This window comes from Meriones unguiculatus, chromosome 19 (assembly GCF_030254825.1).
Source record: "Meriones unguiculatus strain TT.TT164.6M chromosome 19, Bangor_MerUng_6.1, whole genome shotgun sequence".
Lineage (NCBI taxonomy): Eukaryota > Metazoa > Chordata > Mammalia > Rodentia > Muridae > Meriones > Meriones unguiculatus.
The window spans coordinates 68,248,865-68,271,998 of NC_083366.1; the positions used below are offsets into that span (position 1 = coordinate 68,248,865).

A 23,134-nucleotide genomic window follows, 5' to 3' on the forward strand; every position below is an offset into this window, starting at 1 on the left:
TGCGCCGGGAACAGCGCCGCGTCGCTCTGCGCAGGCGCGCCTCGCCTGCCCCAAGGGACTGCAAATCCCGGCAGGCAGCGCGCGTCCATCTTTACCTTTTGGAACAGCAATGGCTCGTCCCTAAATTCGCTTCTTTTTGGAAGAATTCAACTTTTTTAATGGTCTTGTCACCCGTTTCTTGGTAGTCTCGTTTATTCGAAGAAGAGAACTCCAGTTTACCCACAAGTAAAATACCTTCTACAGAATTGTTTTTCACTACAAGGTCCTCCTCATCCGACCCTTAATGGAGAAAGCCGTAGCAAATTCTCACTCCAGCAGAAAGGTTAGCTAGCTGTTCGCGGAATGATAAGAGGTATGGGTTTTTTGGTTTGCGTTGGGAAAGATTGTTTGGTTGTTAGGGGTTTGGTTGGTTGGTTGGTTTGTGTGTGTGTTTCAAGACAGGGTTTTCTCTGTGTAGCCCTGGAACTCACTCTGTAGACCAGGCTGGCCTCGAACTCACAGGGATCTATCTGCCTGCCTCTTCCTCTGGAGTTGTTTTGTCTTTTGATCTTGGTTTTTTTTAAAAGACTGTATAGGCATGATAGTAAATTTTAAAAAAAGTGAAAGTAAAATGACCATTTGAGCATACCACTCACACGTTTCAGATCCCCCGCTTTGTATGTCTCTCTTAAACCAGGAGATGCCCAGCTGGAAGAAAACCAGTGGTGAGCTGCCAGGGTGCGGCAAGGCACTGCACAGAGCTGTGAGCGCGGGACAGGCCACGGGAGGAATGTATCCAACAGATAGAACCTACTCCTGAGAAACTGTCCTTAGGAAGCCAGTTGTGGCGCTGCAGGCTTATAAGCTCTGGGGAGACGGGAACAGGCAGAGCCCCAGTACTCACTGGCCAGCTGTCTAGCTTCCTTGGCAAGTTCCAGGTTAGTGAGAGACCACGTGTCAAAACAAACCACCAAACACATGGTGCCAAAGAATGACCCCCAGGATTGTCCTCTGGCCTCCACATACACACAGAGGTGCGCATGCACCCACAGGGGCACAAACATGTACTCACACATGCATATACCTAAAATCATTTTAAACGTCTCTATCCCAGAATGCCATGTTCTGCACTGCCCGGGCCCCTACCCCCTACCCCCCTACCCCCCCAGCATCCATAGAATACTGCTGAGATACGCAGGCGATGCAGGGTCTTTCTTTGTTTGAGGTCAGTCAGTGACTGATGTTTCTTTCTCTAGATTCAAAAACCTTTTAAGTTCAGAAACTGCAAGAGGCAGTCAAGTAACTATAGCTGATTAAAGGAAAGGGAGGGGGTGGGAGAGACAAAGTTTCATCTCTGCCCCTCAGGACAGGCTGTTCTGCCACTGAAGAGGAAACTGACCACTTTTGTCCTGTAGTCAGGGCTGTGAGAAAGCCTTATGCCAGGAAAGGGGTGGAAATGGGGCTCTTTGATCTAGGGATCAACTCAAACTCCTTTGGGGATCTCCAAAGGCTAAAATATGCCTGCTTATCTTATCTGAGAGGGCTGGTGGAGCCCTGAGTCTGTCAGCTTACTGGTGAATCTACACAGGAGTAAGAAATAAGAGATAGAAAATACACACAAACATTAGAAAATGGATGAGGCAAAGGCCCCCAACAAACTTTATTGCCCTGGTTACATTTATACTCTAAGCAAAAGCTTTCTATGTCAGAGAAAGAATTACCCCTTGGTCAAAAGGATTTATCACAGAGACAGATAAAACCTTACAGTGGGAGGGATTTAGTGTTCACATGTTTTGGTACTAAGCTGAACCTTTATTTAGTCTTACATTCCAAGATACAAAGTAGATTTAAAACAACAGTATTTTATGTCATAAGCTGACAAGCCATAAAGAATTACAACAAAAGTTTGTATTTTTTTACATTAAAGTTTATACTTAATTTAGACATTTCTTCGTAGTCCCATTATATTCTGGGTTCATGGGAAGTTCAGGCCAACTTTTTTATATTTATGGTGCATACCAGGATTTTGTGGTGCCATCTCTAAAGTGAAAGCTTATCTGAAGCCACAAATCTGTCTCAAGCCTGTCTCCTAGTGAGATATACATACTTGGCAGCTAGAGGTTCATAAAGGTATTTATTGTAGCTGTAAGCTTTCTATCAACTATCTAACTTTTAAAATTGTTTGAATCAAATCAGGGATACTATAAAATCATTAACAGGAATCATGAAATCATCTATTCATCTGAACAACAGTGCATCTTCATAAAGATCCCATAGGATATTTATTCAATCAGAGTGGGCAAATACAAAAAAAAATTGAGGGTTCACACCATGCCAGAGTTTTGAGAGATACTGCAGCACAGAAAGAAGGGGTGCCAGAGGCTGGAAGCAATTCTGGGCTGTATTTCCAATATAGCCCTTCCAAAATACTGGGTTACATTCCAGAAAGCTCACATGCCTACTGACCTTCCCTAATAAAATGGCCCTTGACCCTGTACTCAGCCCATCACTGGAACTCCCTTGTACTTCTCCTGAGTATTCTCTTCTGTCGCTTTCATTAATAGCTATTTTCCTTCCTGAATATAATTTCTTAAAAGCAGTCATTCCATCGTTTTCATGGCCCAGCAGTCTTGGCCCCCTCCACTGGTATTTTGCACATAGTAGGCACCCAATGTTTTCTAAATAAAATGTGAAAAGTAAAGAGAAAGAAAGAAATCCTTATATAAAAGTATCATATACAATGAATATTCACAAGAAAAAAAATAATTTTTTGGTGGGGGAGCTTGAGACAGGGTTTCTCTGTATATCCCTGGCTGTCCTGGAACACCCTCTGTAGACCAGACTGGCCTTGAGATCAGGGATCCACCTGCCTTTGCCTCCATAGGTAATCAATAGGTAGGTAATCCTGTCAATGTCCTTTCTGCTTTTTATTTAATAAGGCTGTAGGCTTAGAGTTTTCAACAAACCTAACTTTACTTAGGGTTCTTAAATGCTTCTGCCTCCCTTCCAACCCACTGTCCAGAGGTAGGTAAGAAAGTTATTAGGAAAAGGGGATTGTAGACCTTTTTAGAAGTAGTTCCTTGAAGTGAGTCCACTCTTCATTGTCTGGATACCAACAGCTCAGTCCAAATACCAACACCAAACAGCACAAATCGGTACAATTCAGCAGCTTGGAACAAATCAGCAAAAGCTGCAAGACTCAGTTGGATTGCCCTGAGAAATTCTCTGGAACGTCTCCCTTTGAAATGTTTGTGGCTGTGGCAAGGACTAAGGTCAAAGTCAGGAGCAGTAGGTCCTGGAGGGGTCACAGGCAGGGGACAGGGTGGCAGCAGAAACTCAGGGTCAGGGTTTTCTAGCAGTATGGGAGGCCTTTTCTCCACATAGCTGAGACCTTCCGGATTCTATGTTTGCGGCACTTGAGCAGCCAGAAAGATTGTGTTCCCAGGATCTCTAGCCACTTCAAATGTAGGGAAACTGATCTGGGTATCCAGGATAGGCTGAACGCTGGCAGCAATGTTGATGTTGAGTAACCAGGTATTGGACCAACATGCACTAAAGGCTGGCCGATGGAGTTCCCTTGGGGAAGTGGACTCCAAACTCAGATTCCCATGTTTTGAAGCCCGCCTCCCAGTTTTGTAACATGCATTATGAGGGGGATTTAAAAGCACTGATGAGGTGCCATGTCTGCCTATAACTGAAAAAGACTAATGGGGACACAAAGACATTGACAAGGGACAAATACAATAAAAATGAAACCAACAGACTCAGAACATAAATTGGTGGGCACAAGACAAACCAGATCCTGAGGGTGTATGGTGACATACCAGCCACAGCTGTGTCCATTTTTCCTTGAGTTTCCCCGATCAGCACCCCAGACTGGCCAGAAACCAGAAATGTAGGTTTTTCTGGCCGACACAGGTCCAGGTGGATGCCTTAAAAAACTTTTAGGAGGCATGTTGGTGAATGGTAGTCAATTCCTGGTGGGGGAATGTCTTTTCAGGGCCTCCTCTAGGGCCAGCAACCCTTACCCTTGCCTGGGAGGAGCTCCAGCTCAGGTGTCTGAGTTTCTCCTCAGTGGGACCTCCAAATGTTGTGGGACACCTGAAAAGAGGCCACGTGACAGAGGCCCGAAGCAGTCAAGTGACATGGAGCCTTTATTTTCCATCAGCAGGCTGTCCCGTACACAGTAGTGGGAGGCAGCCCTAACTTCCAGCTGATTGAGCTTTCACAGGCAAAAAAACAAAACAACAACAACCACAAAGAAGCATAATTCTGTCACATATTCAGTAAGGTGACTGTGGGCATCTGCAGGAAGCAAGCAAGCCTTGTTTACAGAAGCAGGAAGATAGCAGTGACAGGTCAGGCTGTTCTCATAACCTTGAGGTCAGGGATACACTGTATAGAAATTTATGACCAATTTGCCCAAGGTAATTGTAGCATTTAAAGTTTTTCTTAAGTATGCTTTCGTGAGAGGGCCTAACTAACTGTAGTTCAGCAGCCCAATATAGTTGGGATGGTGGAGCCTGAATTTTGCTGGAGACCCCAAAATGTTGGAGATGCCAGAGCTGTGGGGTATCTGTAAACAGTGTGGAGCCAGCCCAAGAGAGAGGAGTGTGTTGCAGTGAGCAAAACTGAAAGATCCGAAGCTGGACCTCGAGCAGAGAGCTAAGGAATCTGGAGTTCGCCCTGCTGGGTTTTGGCCTTGCTTTGGTCCAGCATTTCAGTATTTCCTAACTATACCTTCTTTTGCTGCCTTTTGGAACAGGAATGTATATTCTGTGCCATTGTGTACTGAAGCTATATAACTTCATTTTTGCTTTCATGGGAATTACAGTTAAGAGATTGGCTTGAATCTCAGAAGAGACTTTGGACTTTTAAATAGTGTTGAAACTAACAGATCACAGGAACTTTTGACGTTGGACTGAATGCATTCTTGCATTATGATGTGGCTATAAGCCTATGGGGGCCAAGGAGTGGAATGTGGTGGTTTTAATGAAAATGCCCCCTTAGGCTCATAGAATTGAATGTTTTTGTTCCCTGCTGGTAGAGTATTTAGGAAGGATTAGGTGGGTTGGTTTTGTCAGTTTGACACAAGCTGCAGTCATCAGAGAGGAAGGGGCCTCAGCTGGGAAAATGCCTCCATGAGATCCAGCTATAAGGCATTTTCTCAATTAGAAAGCAGGGTGAGCAAACCATGTGAAGCAGGCCAGTGAGCAGCACCCCTGCACGGCCTCTGCTTCAGCACCTGCCTCTAGGCAAAAGCCCAGCTTGAATTCCTGCAATGATGGCAATGTAAGCCAAATATATCCTTTACTCCCCAACTTGCTTTTGGTCATGGTGTTTCTTTGCACCAATGGAAACCCTAAGTAAGACAAAAGGTGTGGCCTTGTTGGAGGAGGTATGTCACTGGGAGTGTGGGCTTTGAGCTTTCAAAAGCCCATGCCAAGCCCAGGCTGTCTCTCCCTCTTAGCTATTGCTCCAGCGCCATTACTTCCTGCCTGATGTCATGTTCCCACCATGATGGTCACAAACCCCAATTAAATGCTTTCTTCTATAAGTTGCCTTGGTCATGCTGTCTCTTCATAGCACTAGAAGAGTAACTAAGACAGAAGCATCAAATGGTCAGTTGCAAGTCCCAGCGCACCCCACAGCGTCTTTATTGAAGCTACACTGACCACCTTCCCTCTCTCCTTTGCTCAGGTGATGGGCCTAGGGCACAGGAAATGCCCTTCCTGAGGCAGCAGAGTGTGCACAGCACAGCGCCTGCATGACAGAAGGCCTTCTTACCGGACCTCAGTGTGTGCCGGACACTTAACAGGACCGAACTCTACCCTCTGCAGCCACATCCTCTACTGCTGACCTATACCCCCGGCCACTCTTAAAGACAAGCATGGGGCTCAGTGGAAGGGCACTCGCCCAGTGTGTGTGCGGCCCTGCACTACAAAACAAAGTTCAAAAACTGTTTAAGAGAAAAGTCACGAAGGAGAAGTGGCTCACCCACATTCCTCCAGAAAGGGAGCTTGAGTCCAGGCCATCCATCTCTTCCCACTCACCTGCCACTCTACCACCGAGGGCCTGACACCCCTCCTTCCCCTTCTCCTCCAGTCCCCCACCTCCACCTGGCCAGTGTCTCCACAGGACACTGTACTGTGCTGCCAGCTGCAGCTCCCTTCCTCCCGTGGCCTCTGCTCCACATGTGAACCCCAGGGACTCAAGACCTGCACTGAGACCTCCTCCTCCACACTCACCCTTCCATGGGGCCTCAGCTACCTGGGATTCTGCCCTCCTCCCCATACTATCCTCTGGCATGCAGTTTGGAATTACACTCTCCTTGTTCCCCACACAAACCATCACAAACCCAAACAAGTTGTGCCCAGGTGTAAAGGCTGAGTCTTCTCCACAGCACCTCAGTCAGCTGTAGGGTGGGCAGTGGGAGGGCCCACAGGCTGAGGGAGAGGGATAGGCCTCTATGGCCAGCCCGTGTGCTCTCATTGGGAGCTAGCCCGCCTCACTCCAGGGATTTATTAAGCATCACCCCTGTGTCAGATGCTGTGTGACCCTCACTCTCCTCACAGCCCTCAGGCAGGGGACTCACAGAGCCCACGGCTTCGTGGTCAGAGGGTGGTTCCTCTGTGTCACCACTGGCAGGCTCAGAGTGAGGACTGTGCCGGCATTGGAGAGAAAAGGCAACAGCTCACCTGATGACAGGGTATTCAGAGCATGCAGTGTGCCTCACTGTGTGGCACCTCTGCTCCCTGCCCTTTAAGACAGGGCTTAACTCTCAACTCCGTGAGGGTCTTCTCCTTCCACAGAGGGTTGACATTCCATGACTAAAATATGCCTCTAGCAATAGACGTTGCCTTTCAGGTAGTTAAGCGACTCAAAGACAAAACTACCACTTTGAAAATTAGTATTACTATAACTTTTTTTTTTTTTTTTTTCTTTCAAGACAGGGTTTCTCTTTGTAGCCTTGGATGTCCTAGAACTCTCTTTATAGACCAGGATGGCTGGAGATCCACCTGCCTCTACCTGTTGAGTGCTGGGACTGAAGGTGTGTGTCACCACTGCCTGTCCCCAACCACTTGTTAAACTGAGTTCATTCACATCACACTTCCACCTAATACACTTTCACTTAATACAGTCACATGTACCCACATTCTGGAGCTGGACGTCCCTGTTTCCTTTCTGGTGTCCCACACCTAAGTCTGTGAAGAGAGCTTACTCTCCACCGGGCCTGAAACCACCTGCCTGTAGTCAGACTCCCCCAACACAGTGTCCCCTACAGACTCCCCCAACACAGTGTCCCCAACTGAAGCCCAATGTTACAGCTTTATTAGAACAATGGCTGGTTACTGAGTAACCACCACAAAGGCACACACACCTGCCTCATACAAGCTTCCCTCCCACTGAGCTTCACAGGCTCTCCAGACAAAAGATTAAAACAATACCGAAAGGCCAGAGGCATAGTGTTCTTTGGGTTGCACTGTAATCTTAACTGTTTTTCAGACTGGTTCTTATCTGGTTTGGATATTATTTCCCAATCTGAGTGTTGAAAACTTGTTGCCCAAACCAAAAAGGGGAGGGGGGAGGAGGAGAGAAAACTTGATGCCCATGTGGCAATGTTAAAAGGAGACCCTGAAGATGGGTGTGGTGACACAAGACCATAATTCCAGCCTTCGGGAGGGAGAGGCAGGACGGTCAGGAGTTCAGAGTCATCCTGTACCACATAGCATGTTTGAAGATACATGTCTCAGTCCTCTTTCTCTACAAAGTAAATGGTGGGCCCATTCCAAAGTGAGGCTTAAGATGGCCAGATTGATCACCATCTGTAATCCCTGGACTCAGGAGCCCAGAAAAGGAAGATTTTGAGTTGGAGGCTGCACAGTAAGACCCTGATGCAAAAAAACAAAACAGAACTCGGGGACACAGTAGAGGGTCCTTGAGGCAACACCCTTAGAGGAAACTTGTAATGAGAATTCTGGAAGTTTGGTTTCTTTAAAAACTGAAGTATTACAATGTTTTAATCCCAGGTGTGGGGATGTGGGGCTACTTCAGACTGTCCACAGCAGCTGACCATCATTTACCTTGTGCTCTAGCAGGAACATGGTTTTGCCGGCTGCAGGTAATTTCTGGGATTGTGTGACATTTGGAATTGTGGGAACATTTCAGAGGATACATAAATGTGAGGGCCCTGACAGGAAAGAGCAGTGGTTGCTGGTCATTTAGGGAGACTGGTTATAGTTTTCTAGTAGCTCTGGTCAAAAAAGAAGCCAAAGGAAAGAAATTAGATCCAAGGATTTTCTTAATTCCTCTCTTCCCTGTATCCTCGTTTTTCTCCTATTTAGTGTTAGGGAGTGAACCTGGGGGAAAGAACCCACAAAGTAGCAAAGGCCAGCTACAGAACCTAATATAGAACTATCAGACACTAGTTGGTTTTTCCAAGATTAAAGAAAAGCCTAGGCCCTGAATCCTTCCGTGGCTTCTTGTCTCGCTATATGGTCCCTCTTGCCATCACTTCCGCCATGTTGTCTCTGCAATGATGTGACGCAGGCAGCAGCTCCTCAGAGGACCTGTGCCATGCCGTGTGGGCTCTCCACCTCCCCAAGTGTGGGCTAAAGCCTCTCTTCTTTATAAGTTACTCTGTAAGTCTGCTACTTCATTACAGCGATGGGAAATGTGCTGATAGAGATCTCCCAGTGATCCACAATGGTACAACTTGGCACAGCCTGGGCTCTGGTCATTCCAACCCAATGACTGGCCCATAACTGACCTCTCCACCCTGCATGGTGATGCATCTGCACTGACAAATTAATAATCGGCCACACAACGGAGTCGTAAGTCCCAATCACTGCATGTCACTTCCCTGGCATAGCCTCAAAGCTCATTTTTCTTGTTGTTTCCCAGCTCAGCTGGGGCCGGCAAGCCCCAGTGGTCCTTCCTTCTCAGCTCCCCAGCACAGGTTACCTGCAAGCCTGGACATGCTCAGCTCTTATGTGAGTTGTACGTGTTACAATCTCAATTACATGCTAGCCAACAGGTTGCGGTTACAAAGAGGTTTATTATGGGAAAGGCAAAACTGCGACAGAGGTTGAGCTTAGGAGAGGGGAGAATACAGTATGGGGAGGGAGGAAGACAGAATCAGAGGGACAGACAGAGGAACAGGCAAGGGGAGAAAAATTGAGACAGAGAGAACACACAGTGATGCTTTGTGTACCAGATCCAAAGCTGGTCCTTTGGATCTGGTACACAGCTGAGATGCACACACCTGAGGGAGGCAGGTGAAGGCATCACGGGTTGCTAAGCAATGTAGGAGTGGACTAGTGTACTAACTAGTGAACTAACAGCAGGGATCCAAACATAAGTCCCTATGCCTCGGCAGCCACTGAGCTAATCCCCAGCCTGTGTTTATCTTTTTGAGAATTAGCTGACTTGTTTCTGTCTTCTCTTTCCCACCAAGAGGAGGTTCAAAGCCAAAATTGCAGTTCAAGCATTGAATCATGCCCTAAGTCTTACAAAGTTCTCTTTCATCTCTTTTCTGGTCCCAGTCATGAGTATCTATTCTAATTCACATCTATCTGGTCTTGATTTTGTCTTGCTTACATATATCTATTTTTTGCAGTGTTTATCTCTGCATTTCACTGAGCTCTTGATTACTAGATGGATAGAATTATAGAGACTTTAAACTATATTGCTGATATCTTTTCATGCAAAAATACAATATCTCCTTGTAATTAGATAGATAGATTTGTGTAAATAGATAGATGAATGGATAGATTTGGATAGATAGATAGATAGATAGATAGATAGATAGATAGATAGATAGAATTGTGTAAATGGATGGAAACATTTGTTGTATAGATGGGTAGATGGATACATAGATTTGTGTAGATAAATGGATAGATAGACTTGTGTAAATGGATGGATGGATGGATAGACAGACAGAATTGTGTAAATGGATGAATAGATAGATTTGTTTAGATAGAATTGTGTAAATAGATGATGGATAGGTAGATTTGTGTAAGTAGATGGATAGGAAAAATTGTGTAACTTTTGGAAGGATATATAAAAGCTCACAGGCCCTTGAGCAGCCAGCTAATCAACTGCTAAAGCTGTAGATTAGTCCTGCCATTCCCAAGGAGAGGGGGGACACATGTACCAGGACTCCCTCAGTACTAGGGTGACAGAAGCCTATGATTTCCCATTGTTGGAAATCATGGCCAAACAGTCAACCTGCAAATCTCCGTGAGGCTCAGCAGCTCCTGGTACACAGAGCTCAGTAATCTCAGGAAGCCAGGCTTCTGCCAGGGCCCCCTCTCCCTACATTAGGTCTGCCTCTCAACACCTTCACATTTCCTGCTTCCTGTCATTATCTCATTTGCTATCTTGGTCAGCAGAAGCAGGTGCCAATAGAGGCCTTCAGATGCGGCCACTCATCTGAGGTCAGGAACTCACAGTGCACTTCTCCAGGTTGTCTGCACAGAAACCGACACTGCTTTCATTGGTGGAGCCCTTACACAGCTGTGGCTGTACCACACAGCACAGGGAGGATGTGAGTACTCTGTGATGTTCACATGACAGTGTTCTCCTGTGGTATGCTGCTCATACTGTGTGAAAGAACCAATAATGGTGTTACTAGTGAAAGAGGCTATTGATTACATTCCTGCCTTCACTGACTTCATCTACTTAATAACCCATAAGGACAGGTATAGCCATAACGGATGTGGGCAGCCACTTGACAGGGAGCACTGAAGAACAGAGCCATCACAAGCCAGCATGTGCCAAGCCTGTGGTCCTGAATTTGATCCCTGGAACACACACCGTGGAAGGAGAGAACTGACTCCCACAAGTTGTTTTTTGACCCGTGCATGTGTGCATACATGTACCCACACACAAAATAAATGGATGTAAAAACTGGAAAGAGAGACCCTTTGTTGAGAAAGACAGCTGAAAGTATTCTCATGCCATGACTGATTGTGTTTCTTTCTCCGTGTTAGGTCTCAAACCCAGAACAAATGGCTGAGGTGCCTACTTAACCTATCAGAGCAGACACTCACTGACAGGCAGGTCTTCAGCAAGTACCAGCATGCCCGCCCTCTACCTTGAATGTCTCCAGCCCCAGCAAGCCATACCCCTTCTCCTAGCTTCTCTGATTCCTATGTAACCCCCGGCCATTCTGGCTACTCAGTGTCTCGGTGCTCTTGGTGTCCGGGTTCCCATGTACTGTCTTTGCCCCTTCTCTATTCTCTTCCTCTCACACTCCCTGACCCCTTCTGGCATGGCCTGGTTCAGTCCAGCTGTGCCTCCCTCATCTCTACAGTCTTCTCCCCGGCCCACATGTGAGCACATCATGCCCTCTTTTTTCATTCATATGCACAGACCCTAGGCCAGCCATCCCTCCGCTAGGTGTATGCCCAAGAGGAGTGCAGTAATGGGTCACACGGATTGTTGGGGATGATTACAGTAGTAGTATTCATAACCACTAAAAACTCCACAAAACAAAATACCCATCAACGGGTAGCTAGATAAGGCACACTCTCTCCATAAAATGGGTTACCGTTAAGCAGTGAAAGAGGCCAAGCAGTAGTGAGTATTGCAATGTGGATGAAACTCATGAGGCCCAGTGTGGGTGAACACATTTGAACATCAAGTGCATATTCTCCACGAGGATGAGTAAGGATTCTTCAGGAAAGAGAGCAGATCACCGAAGGAAAAGAGCCTATAACTGGACATGGAGGGTCCCCACATTTAATGTCCTGGGTGGGAGAAAGGGCCAACTGAGGAATCAAAGAAGGAAGGGTTGGCAGGCAGAAGTTGATGCCATACCCAAAAGGAGAGTGTTGCTGGTGACTAAAGCATGGTTCATATTTAGTGACTAGAGGTTGTCTCCTTAGCTGTCATGAGAAACACATGCTTCTGGGTATGCTCACTTCAGGACTGTAATGGACCAAGTTTACTCCTAGTCACCTAAAACAATTACTCATAGTGGTTTGGTGACCTTGGCTGGGCCTCCATAAGTTTCTCCAAAGAGTTTTAGCTGAAGTAACAAAAAGGGACAATTTTGAAGGCATGGTAAAGTAAGAGTTTCACCTGGAAAATACCTAGTAGCTAATGATGTGTCAAATATTAACAATTTAGAACAATAAGCGGTTATTGTGTCATGTTTTTTAAAGTAAGGAATCCAGGAGTCAGGTGATTGGGCTCAGAGTCTCTCACAAGATGCCAGTCAAGACTTCAGTCTTCAAAATGGGTGATGAGGCTGCAGATGCTGAGGGACCCCATCCAGATGACCCCCATACAGCTGCTTTCCCCCAGAGTGGGCAATCCAAGGCAGAGGCTGAAGCTGTCGTTGTCTTTGATTACCCAGGTGTGGAAGCTGAATGCCATCAGGTTGAAGAAAACTCATTACCCACAATTTTAGAGGAGACAGCTGGAATGAAAGGTGAAAGCTGCCTCGGGGTCTCCCACCTCAGAGCTGTGGACACTGGGAGGTAAGACAGCTCTGCAGCAGTGAATAGAGGACCCCTCCAGACTTCATCCACAACACAGCAGCAGGAGTTTCTGCCTCCAGAGAAGGCCAGGAGAGGTAGTCACTGCAGCACTCAGTCCCGGAAGACACTAGCTTACCTCGTCCATCAGTTAATGCAAACTCCTAAGCTGCTGGCTAGAGTGTAAGGGAACAAATCAGCATCAGATTACTAACAAAAAGGAATTTTAGGGACACCTCTAGGGCCGAACGTGATACACCCTAAGCCCAAAGGAGAGCAGCAGCAGCTAAGGATGACGACTGGACAGCAAAGTGCATAAACGGCCTCTTCTGGAGCTTTCGCCAGAGCAAAGCCACATCCCCAAAGCCAAGACTTCGCCTCCTGTGTTCTGACTCTGCTACAGCAATCTCAAGGCAAAGGATGACACAGAACTTAGTTATATATATAACTTAGCTATATATCAGATAAAGATGCACAGGCTTCAAAGTCAGAATGTTTTCCCTGCACACCAAACATAGGGTCATTTTACCTACAATAGTATGAGAAGTACTTAAAGTGACACTTTCTTATCAATAAAACAATGGGCAAAGACTTACTAAATTTTTTTTTCTAGGGCAAACAGGGCAAAACATCAGAGTTGAAATATCAAATTTAGGAGCTGGAGGTTAAGAGCACTGTCTGCTCTTCCAGAGGTCCTGAGTTCAATTCCCACAACCACATGGTGGCTCACAACCATCTATAGTGAGATCAGGTGCCCTCTTCTGGTGTGTCATCACACACATGCAGGCAGACTATGTACAAATAATAAATAAAGAAAAGAAGAAAAGAAAAGAAACACCAAACTTGGAAAGAAATAATGTACATTAAAGGGATTTCCTCTCTCAGTGTCAAGTAAGCAATTAATGATACACACACACATTCCTGACATCAACACACTAGACTGGTGCCCAGGAAAGCTGCGGAAGTTTCCGAAGCAAGTAGGTACAGCAACTCAGAACCTGAGCACACCCACCTCCACCTTGCTGCCCAGGAGCTGTGGCTGTGTTGGCAAGTTAACGACTGCCAATGCCAGCAAAGCTGGTGTGATGCAGTGGATATGAACTCCAGGTCCTGTATCTCCAGCCAGGAAGTAATACTCTGGCTTTTGAAGACAATGGGTAAGCAACTCTTTGCAAAAAAGTGATTTTCAAAACTACTCACAGAAGTGGGAAATTGTTCCACAGAAGAGAAAAGAAAGAGAATCAAATTTGAGAAGACTGTTTCAGAATGCACTGACCAGAATAACCAGAGCCTCTGCAAAGGAACTGGAAGCCACTTCTGTAAGATGTGGGCTTGTGCTGGACTTTTCTAAGACAAGCCAGTGATTAGCTGGAGATTAAGAGTTGTCTATTAGCCAAGTATGGGTTACACGCTGGTAATCCCAGCACAGAGGGAGGCAGAGGCAGGCGGATCTCTGTGAGTTCAAAGCCAGACTGGTCTACAAAGCAAGTCTAGGATAGCCAAGGCTACAAAGAGAACCCATCTCAAAACAAACAAACAAAAAGAAGTTGTCAATAATGCCAGGCATAGTAACCCCACTTTTAATCCCAGCAGATTTCTGCAGCCTGGTCTACAGAGTGAGTTCCAGGAGATCTAGGGCAAACAGTTAGCTCCTCCCTCAAAAAATAAAAATAAAAGAAGAAGAGGAGGAGGAGGAGGAGGAAAAAAGATAACGAAAATGTAATAGAGCAGGTCTTCAAGTACTCCAAAGAAGCAGGATGACTTATAACAGCTCCCTTCCTAAATTGATTATTAAGAGGGAAGCATAGCAGCGCTCACCTACGCGACCCCAGCTACCTGCAAAGCTGAGACAGGAAACCTGCCATTTCAAAAGAAGAATTATTATTGTATGGAGAATTCAAGCATTGAAAGAAAACAGTGAAATGATAGGCCCCTGTCACAGCCTGCCAGTTCTTACCCCAGGGTTCATCCATGGTTCCATCCACTTCTCTCCCTCCAGTACTTTTCTTTTTTAAGAGATCTATTTATTATTATTTTTATTTCATGTGCATGAGTATGCATGTGTACCACATAGGTACCTGGTGCCTGAGGAGGACAACGGAAGAGGGGGCCTGATTTCTGTAAGTGGAGTTACAAATGGTTGTGAGCCACTCCCTCGCTAGGTACCCAGTCCTGGATCCTCTGTAAGAGCAGCCAGTATTGTAACCACAGAGCCATCTCTCCAGTCCCCAAAACCAAACGTTTGCCTAGCAATGTGGGGAGGGTTAATAAACACAAGCAAGTTTGTCAGTACTGAGAAGGCAAGCCAGCTCTGTAGAAAGTGACCTGCTGGCTGCCCTGCCTGATCAAATTACATTAAATGAGGGGTATTGCTGGGTGAGGGGGACTATATGTGTATATGTGTGTACATACACATATATAATGTGGGAGGGAAATATGCATAAATATGCATGTATATACACATGTATAATGTATATGTGTACATATATAGTTACATGTGCTTATTATGTGTACAGACATATACTGATATATATTTATATAATTTCCATCTGTAAAACCAAATGACAAATTCACAGTCTTTTGTATATATTATTTATCCATTTATTCCTATGTATCAGAACATGTATCTCTTTCTTAATGTTTACTTTATTATGGAGAAGGCTGTGTGGGTTTATATCACTGCGCAAATAACATGGCTTACATGGGGGCAGTCAAGGAAGAGTGTTTAGGAACGAGCATGGTGGAAGTAGAAATGAAAGCAGATTAGCAAAATAGAAAACGCCATGTATGTTAGTGAGATGAACACTAACGGAGCAGACACCTGGCCGCGCCGTGCCTGCAGACCTATAAAACTGAATATACACACAGAGGCGGCGGAGAGCCCCATCGTCTGTGTGGTAGATTTTTGTTTTGGAGGGAAGAAAAAAAATCAATCGACACTCTACATGTATTTCTAAGAAACCAGCTGAGAAATGCTTGTCTACTTCATTTTTCCTGTCAGCAATGTGAATGCAGGAACGGTCTGCTTGGGTAATTATATTTGCAAGGCAGTGTTAATAACGTCTATTCTCAGTTAACTCAAGGCTCACCTCATGCCTGGTCAAAACTATGTTCTTGAAGTGTCTGGTGAATACATTGTCATCAATAAGTCATATCAAGCAAAAACATTGCCTTTGTGGTCATTACTGCAACTGGCCCTGAATTGGCATCCCAACTGAATTACCATTCGGATCAGAAATGCAAAACGATCTCACTGTGCATTTCTCCCTGTATTTACTGGTACAGACAGGTTCTAAGCTACAAAGAAATGCGTGCAACCCAGCCTCTTCCAAATCAGGTCCTGTGCACTTCTAGTTTACTGTATTGCTTTGTGCACAGGTTCCTGAGTTCTGCTCAGGACTCGAGTCCAACAGCCCACTTGCCAAAAGGAGTCCTTCTCCACATCTCTAGCAAAAGGGACATGTCTCTCCCATCAACGTGTCTGTGGTGCCTATCAGCATGTCAAGGTCCAGGTGGACAACAGGCTCCCTCAGTCCCTCCTCACAAGTACCTCTTACGCACTGCAAAGCCCCTACTCCAGTTCACAGTCACTCATTCTCCCAGGCTCCCGTTCCCTAATAGCCCTGAAGATCCACCCCCTCCCCCTTTGCTGCTCTCTGTTTTCCTGATGGACAGCCTTGGCTGTGTGGAATAAATTTTCCCCTTTTTATCCACACAGTGGCTATTTCAGTTCTCTACTGTGCCCCCTCACATTCAGTCTCAAAAAATAATAGTTCTTGAAATTGACAGTAGTAAAAAAGCTACACAAGCAAACAAACAAAAACATAGATGCAAGCAGTGTGCTCAAATAAACCATGACACTTCCTTTACCAGTAACTTTTGAATATAGTCATTAAAAAGAGACAGATGAAAATATGTACACCTTTGGTTTTACATTTAGAGAGTGAACATGTGGAAGTCAGGGGACAACTTACGGAACACACAGGTGATTCTCTTTCACCTGTGTGTTCAGGGGTTTGAACTCAGGTCTCCAGACCAAGAATTTACAACTTTCAACCATCAGTCTTTCACTTTTGCAACTTTGTGAAGCAATATTTTCTGGTCTCACAGCCATGTTCCCTTTAACCTTGAAGACTGCTGCATGACTTTTCCTGGGAGATATGAACACACATCACTTTAGGCCAGGTAAGCACAATAGACAGAGGAAACAGTGGCACCAAGTCCAGCTTTGGGTGAATAACAAATGTCACTGGGGTCACTCACAAGAACACAAGCAGCTGGAGAGCAGCTATGGCACTGAAGTCTCCCCACCATTGATTGTTACAGGTTCAACATTCTGAGGGGAGACAAGGCTGCTGTGGATATAAACGTGTTTTGTTTTGGTCCCCGGTGTGGGGCTGACTCAGCTGGTCCACAGCAGCAGACTATTTGCCTCATGCAGGTTCTGAGGGGAGCACTTTGCTAGCTGCAGATAGTTGAATTCGGAGGACTCTGGAGAGAGAATAAATGCCAGAGCCCAGAGAGAGTGGAGAACAAGGCTATTCCTGGTTGCTGTTGTGAGACAAGAAGTTGGAGATCTCCTGAAACAAGGATTGGACTGGCTCCAAGGAACCCCAAAATCCTGACCAGCAGGAAGCAGCTAAGAAAGAACTGTGCTCCCTCTCCCACTAACCCTTTCTCTCTCCTACCTGGTGTTGGGGAACTAGAATAGATTGGGGTGGAGTAGGGAGAAATAGATAAACGTAAAAGTTTTTAAAAGGTACACCAACAGCAAGGCCTCTGCACCACCTTGTTAGCCCACCCCTGTCAGGGCCCCTCATTGGGCCAGTCCTGTAAGGATTCTGATGTCAAAATCAACAACCATGTACGTCAATCATGTTAAGACCAGCAACAGTCCTACAACACTGTTCAATTTCAGATATTTGCTCCAAAAAACAAATCAAACAAACAAAAATCTTAAAGGGTATAAAGTAGTATCTAATTGTGGCTTCAGCCTGGGTGTTACAGTTTCTCCAAGTTTAATTTTTAACTCAACATAGATTTACTTATTTACCTATTTATTTATTTAGGTTTTTCAAGACAGGGTTTCTCTGTGTATCCCTGGCTGTCCTGGACTCACTTTGTAGACCAATCTGGCCTCAAGCTCACAGAGATTCCTGAGTGCTGGGATTTTAGGCATGTGGAACTTCCAGCACTGGAACTTTCTTTTCTTTACCACAAACCTCCTCAGCGGAGATGCTCTTGGTAAAGGCAATGGCTACCTTTCTTTTTATGTTTCTATTTGCTTTTTGAGACAGAGTATCACTGTGTAGCTTGACTGGCTTGGTACTTGCTATGTAGACCAGGATGGCCTCAAATTTATCTTGTTCTTCCTGCCCCAGCCTCCTCCGTGCTGGGGTTACCCCACTCTACGCAGATTGCTCATTGCTTTATCCCTGGCTTTTACATGGTACCTGGCACACAACAGGCAGGTATGTAGAATATATTCGATATAGAATGAATATCATTACTAAGTACAAAAACTACACTGGCCTCTCAGGTGATATGGTTTAGCATGTAAGGGGAGGAAATCTGTATAGGAGTGACACCTTACAGAGCATATGCAAGTGCACACTTACACACTTCTGGAAAAGACCCACAGTCTCTGAAGTCTTAGTTAAACAAGTTGTTTCAGGACAAACCCAGGATGACCAAGAGACCATTAGTGTTGGGACTTACAGTTGAGGAAAGTAACTCCGGGGCCCATATCTACCTGGTTGGCAAGTTCTTCAGAAATTCTCATACAGTGCCGTCAGAGCCTCTGTTCTTCCGAGTTTCAGGCAGGGTCACTGAGGAAAAAGATATACAATCTGAACACCGCTGTGCCCTGCCGTCATATCATCATTTCACGATTGAAAGGCGTTTATTCATAGTAATCATTTTATTGTAAACTCTAGGGGGCATTTGAAATTTTCCAATTTGTTAATATATCTGTAGGTGACTGTTACACATCAGATGACAACAAGCCATTACTTCCTCACAGCTGAAGGAAATGGGGGCCGCCCTGCCTTTTCCATTCCTTCCCACAGAGAAGGCTAAACAAAGTATTCCTCACTCTTATCCCCCTCTAAGAATGTCTGCTCTCACTGACCCGTTGACTTGGCTGAGTCTCTGATACTCACGGAAGTAAGAGATTGGTACTAAAGAGCGTACGAAGATAGACGGTTCCTGTAGTGCCTCCTCCCTTGACTTATGTTAGGTTCTCCATGGTGGTGAGCCCTTGCACAGCTCAGAAGGTGACTGGCGTTTCTTGAGAAGTGCCTCAGGAGTCCTCAACAGTAAAAGACTGTTAGATGTCCCTGGAAGGCAATGGAGGGAGTACCCAGGAGAAAGCTGAGCCTGCAATCTCTTAACTCAGGAGCCCTAGACAGAAACAATGTGGGCACAGTGCAGGTAAGCGAGCCAAAGTTAACACAATGGGAGAACTGTTACTCAAGAAACTGGAGTCATAGTAGCCATTTCCTCAAGGACAGTCTTTCTCCGTCTCTCACTTAAGACAGAGCAGGCAGACATCAGCCCTTGCACTGAGAACAATCATAGGCACAAATTCACCTGTACTAAGAGAACAGGGAAAGCTATGGATCAAATAGGAGATGAAATATTTTAAGGGAGCCACTTGAGACAAAACCACAAGTTTTAATGCCTGAGACCACTTTAATGACTCTGTTGAAAGAGCTGCTTGGAAAGCAAGAGGATTTCTAGAGACAATGGTAGTGGTTATTGGAGGAGAAAGATCGAGCTGTTTCTACGACTCACAGGTTGACAGCTCTCACCCTGATTGTAGACTCACAAGGCTTTCCTAGTCTGTTCCCCTTAGAGTATAAGCATGGAGAGACCAGGACTGAAGCAACCATCTCCAGTAGCATAGCCCTTCAGCAAGGAAATACATTTACTCTCTATCTAGATATAGAAGCAACTAAATATCTGTATGATCAAAAACTACACAGTAGTCAGCCATGGTGGTGCACGCCCCCAATCCCAGCACTCAGGAGGCAGAGGTAGGCGGGTCTCTGTGAGTTCGAGGCCAGCTTGATCTACAAGGGAGTGCCAGAGCAGCCAGGGCTGTTACACAAAGAAACCCTGTCCTGAGGAAAAAAAACAAATACTATTAGTAACCAAGCAGCTCCGCCATCAGGCCCAGGAACCTAGCAACAGCATAACACGCCCGCGCCAGCGCAACACCGTCTCCAGGCACCAAGAACCACATGTTGGTACCTGAACGTGTGCTGAGCTTCGACAGCTTTATGGCCACAAAGCACGCATCTACCTCTTGTACATGCGCAGTCACCTTATAAAACCCCGCCCACTTTGCTCTGCCGCTTTTCTTCCCACCACTTCCCCCAGAAGCTGCTTCTGCCTTCCCCATCCTTAAGAAACCTCTCACAAGAGGCCTGCCTTGTGGTGTGACTTCTTGGATGACATCGTTCAGCTCCGTCGCCTAAATCCTAGCACATACATAAATACATAGTAAACTATGTTAGTCTTTGTATTTCCTTTACAATGTGTTTGGGGACCAAAAGTTTGCATTCCCCTCAAACTCATACGCTGAATCGTTAACTTTCAGCGTGCTGGTCTTTGGAGATAGAGCGCTTGGGAGGTGTCGTAGTCTGCTTTGGCAAATACCATGACCCAAAGCAACTTGGTTTTTTTTTCATCTTATAGTTAACTCCCGGGCAACAGTCCACCACTGAGGGGGTTTATGGCAGGGATTCAAGAAGCAAGCTAAGGCCGAGACTAAAGCAGAGGCCTTGGCGGAGTGCTGCTTACCGGCTTGCTCTCAGTGGCCTTCTCAGCCAGCTTTCCTATCCAGCCCAGAACAGCACCGTCCACAGACAGCTGGCCCCCCCACAGCAATCGTTAGACAGAAAAGGGGCTACAGGCAGAGACAATTCCTCTGCTGAGGCTCCCTTTTCCTTGGTGACTCTAGTTTGTGTCAAGTTGTCAAAAACTAAGCAGCGCAGAAGGTCCAGGTTAACTGATTCAGCAGGATTGGTGGCCTTTTAAGAGGAAGGGGGGAGAGCTTCCTCCCAGGTGACCCAAATAGACCATGTGAGGACATACTGTCAAGTCGGCCATGTGCAACACAACAGAGAAAATCCTCACCAGGAACCACATGGACACCCAGGCTTCCTCTAAGACTTAGAGAAATAAATGTTTAAACCCACAGTCTGCAGGATTTCACTGTGGCAGAGAGAGCTGATTAAGACAGCGCTAAGAGGCTGAGGGAAAAATGATGCATGCATCCTGTTTGTTTGTTTGTTTGTTTGTTTGCTGTGGAGCCCAAACTGGCCTCCAACTTCCCTAGTGCTGGAACTTCAAGAATGTGTTACCAGCTACGATTACATACTTTCTTAAAGACCATGTTGGCTGAGTGAGCAAAAAGGAGTGGAAGACAAGCACTTTCAGGAAGACCGGGCCAGGGGTGACAGTAACTTGGCTGAATCATAGAAGCAGAAGCCAAAATAAGTGAATGAATGCAAAAGATAGGAAGTAAAACAGGGCTTGAAGTAGAAACCGAGCAGATTCTCCTCCGAGTGGTTGCTGATGATATCGCCATTCACTAATACTAGAAAACACGAAAACAGTGAGTTGTTTTAGCAGAAATGTTTGGTGGGGAGAACAGAGGTGAGCTCAGTTTTAGACAGATGCCCAGAGACCTCAGTACCCATCTGGAGGTTTGCAAAGGAGCTCTAAGGACTGGGCTGGGCTGGAGATAAACATGTTGGGTGTGGAGAGCATTAAGATGATTGCTGAAGCAGCAGAAACAGTTGACTACATGATGAGAAGGTAAAGTGTGGAAGTGGCCCATGTCAAAATGCTGAGGATCATTAAGATTTAAGGATGGCAAAATGGTTCTGTGGTTAGGAGAACTTGGTGTTCTTTCGGAGGGCATGTGTTCCATTCCCAGCACCCACAGGGCACCCAACCATCTGTAACGTCAATTCTAGGGGATTCAGTGTCCTCTTCTGAACACTGAAGGCATCAGGCGCCCATGGAGTGCACACAATATGTGCAAGTAAAACACTCACTCGTCTAGAAGAACATTTAAAAATCTAAGAGTGTTTAAAAACTGAAAAACTTAAAAAAAAAAAGATTTAAGGAGGAGTAGAGGAATAGGAATCAGCTAGAGGCTAGAAAGAACTGATTAGAGAAATACAGCCACAAAGCCTAAAAACCACAATGTTTCAAAAAGAAGAGACTTTGGGCCAGAGAGCCAGGGGATATAGCTTAGCCTGTATGGAGTCTTAGATTCATTCCCGTGTGTGTGTGTGTGTGTGTGTGTGTGTGTGTGTGTTAAAATGAACGTTGAATAGCATTACAGAAAGCTCAACTTACTGAATCCATTTATAACAATTCACCTGTTAGGCCTAAACATCTGAAATCATAAACTATTTGCCCACCAGGCCAATGATCTCTCCTCTCTCCTTCCCCTCCTCCTTGTCTTTCTTCTTCCTCCTTCCTGGCTGACCTTGGTCTTTCAAGGACTAGGATGAAAGGCATGCCTAGACCAGTGAGTCTAAAAGTGTGTTCACCACCCTTTAAGCAATGTCAGTATCACCTAGGAACCTGAAAGAAATACCAACGTGGAGGCCTTACTTTCAAAATTCAGTTTCTCAGTCAGAAATGCTGGTGTGTGGTCCTGCAATCTTTATCATACAACCTCCAGCTGATTCAGAAGTTCACTAACAATAAACACTGCATTAGACACTGCTTAGATAACAACCAACACCTATCCCTGTATGGAAAAAAAAAACAACTCTTTTTTTGTTAAAGACATTTTAATTTGAGTCGATTACTCTATTTTTCAAAGTTACCTGGGCCCAAGCTGCAGCATTTTGTCAATATCCCACATTTTAAAAATAGCGATGGGTCCTGTTTTAACTTTAATGTCCCTACCCTACAATAAATCAACCAAAGAATTCACTACTTACCGACATTTCCCCCTGCTGGGGACACGTTTTCATCCTTATAGCTTCTGCTTGTTCGGAGTACGGGGCACTCCGGGACTCACAGCCGTACGTGTGTGCCTTTCTGGCGTTTCAGTCAACTAGCACCTCAACAACTCTTACATTTGACAGTTTAAATTCCTGTGACACACATTGTTGGTGAAACTGCAAATTGGTACAACTTAGGGTAATTTGGTGCCATTTGCCAACAATGAAAACTTAGATGTGATCCAATAATTCCACGTGTGGGGATTCGCCCTACGGATCTACCTGCGCACACAGGAGCAGCGGGGTCCCTCCCTCACCTCAGCCAGCAGCCCTCTAGGCGACTGACACGGCCCCAGGCGGTAGGACAGCGGGTTACCCGGCTCAGGGCCGCTCCACAGGCCGAGGCTCACGGCCCGGGCAACGAACTGCCCCGTTAGAGGCCGCGGTGGCCCACCTCCGTGCCCCGCCGCGCTGGCTGGTCACACCTGCAGCCGGAGCCGGTGGCGGGCCCCGCGCACGGCGGTCAGCGGAGAGCAGCGGCTCCTTCCCAGCGTTTCTCACGTCCGCCGACCGCTCGGCCCAGCCCCCGGCTTCTCTCGCTCGCCCCTGACAGAAAGAGCCCCGCGCGCGCGGCCGCCCGCGGTGGGCGGGGCTCGGGGGCGGGGCAATGGAGGGGCGGGGCCGGCGGGGGTATTA

General features: G+C 46.0%; 2 long non-coding RNA genes across 3 annotated transcripts; one reads left to right on the forward strand and one right to left on the reverse strand.

Moving 5' to 3' along the window:
* The first annotated feature begins 74 nt into the window (after positions 1-74).
* On the forward strand, positions 75-8,778 carry LOC132649352 (uncharacterized). The gene is made up of 4 exons (XR_009587777.1): positions 75-352; positions 677-917; positions 5,680-8,101; positions 8,645-8,778. It is a non-coding gene; the product is annotated as an uncharacterized LOC132649352 (long non-coding RNA).
* On the reverse strand, positions 6,899-23,047 carry LOC110554068 (uncharacterized). Of its 2 annotated transcripts, none has more exons than XR_009587778.1 (4): positions 22,436-23,047; positions 18,626-18,802; positions 18,217-18,292; positions 6,899-12,640 (listed from the first exon to the last, which is right to left on the reverse strand). It is a non-coding gene; the product is annotated as an uncharacterized LOC110554068 (long non-coding RNA). The 2 variants fall into 2 exon arrangements; XR_009587779.1 differs by having other exon boundaries at positions 6,899-16,615.
* Between the last annotated feature and the right edge of the window lie 87 nt (positions 23,048-23,134).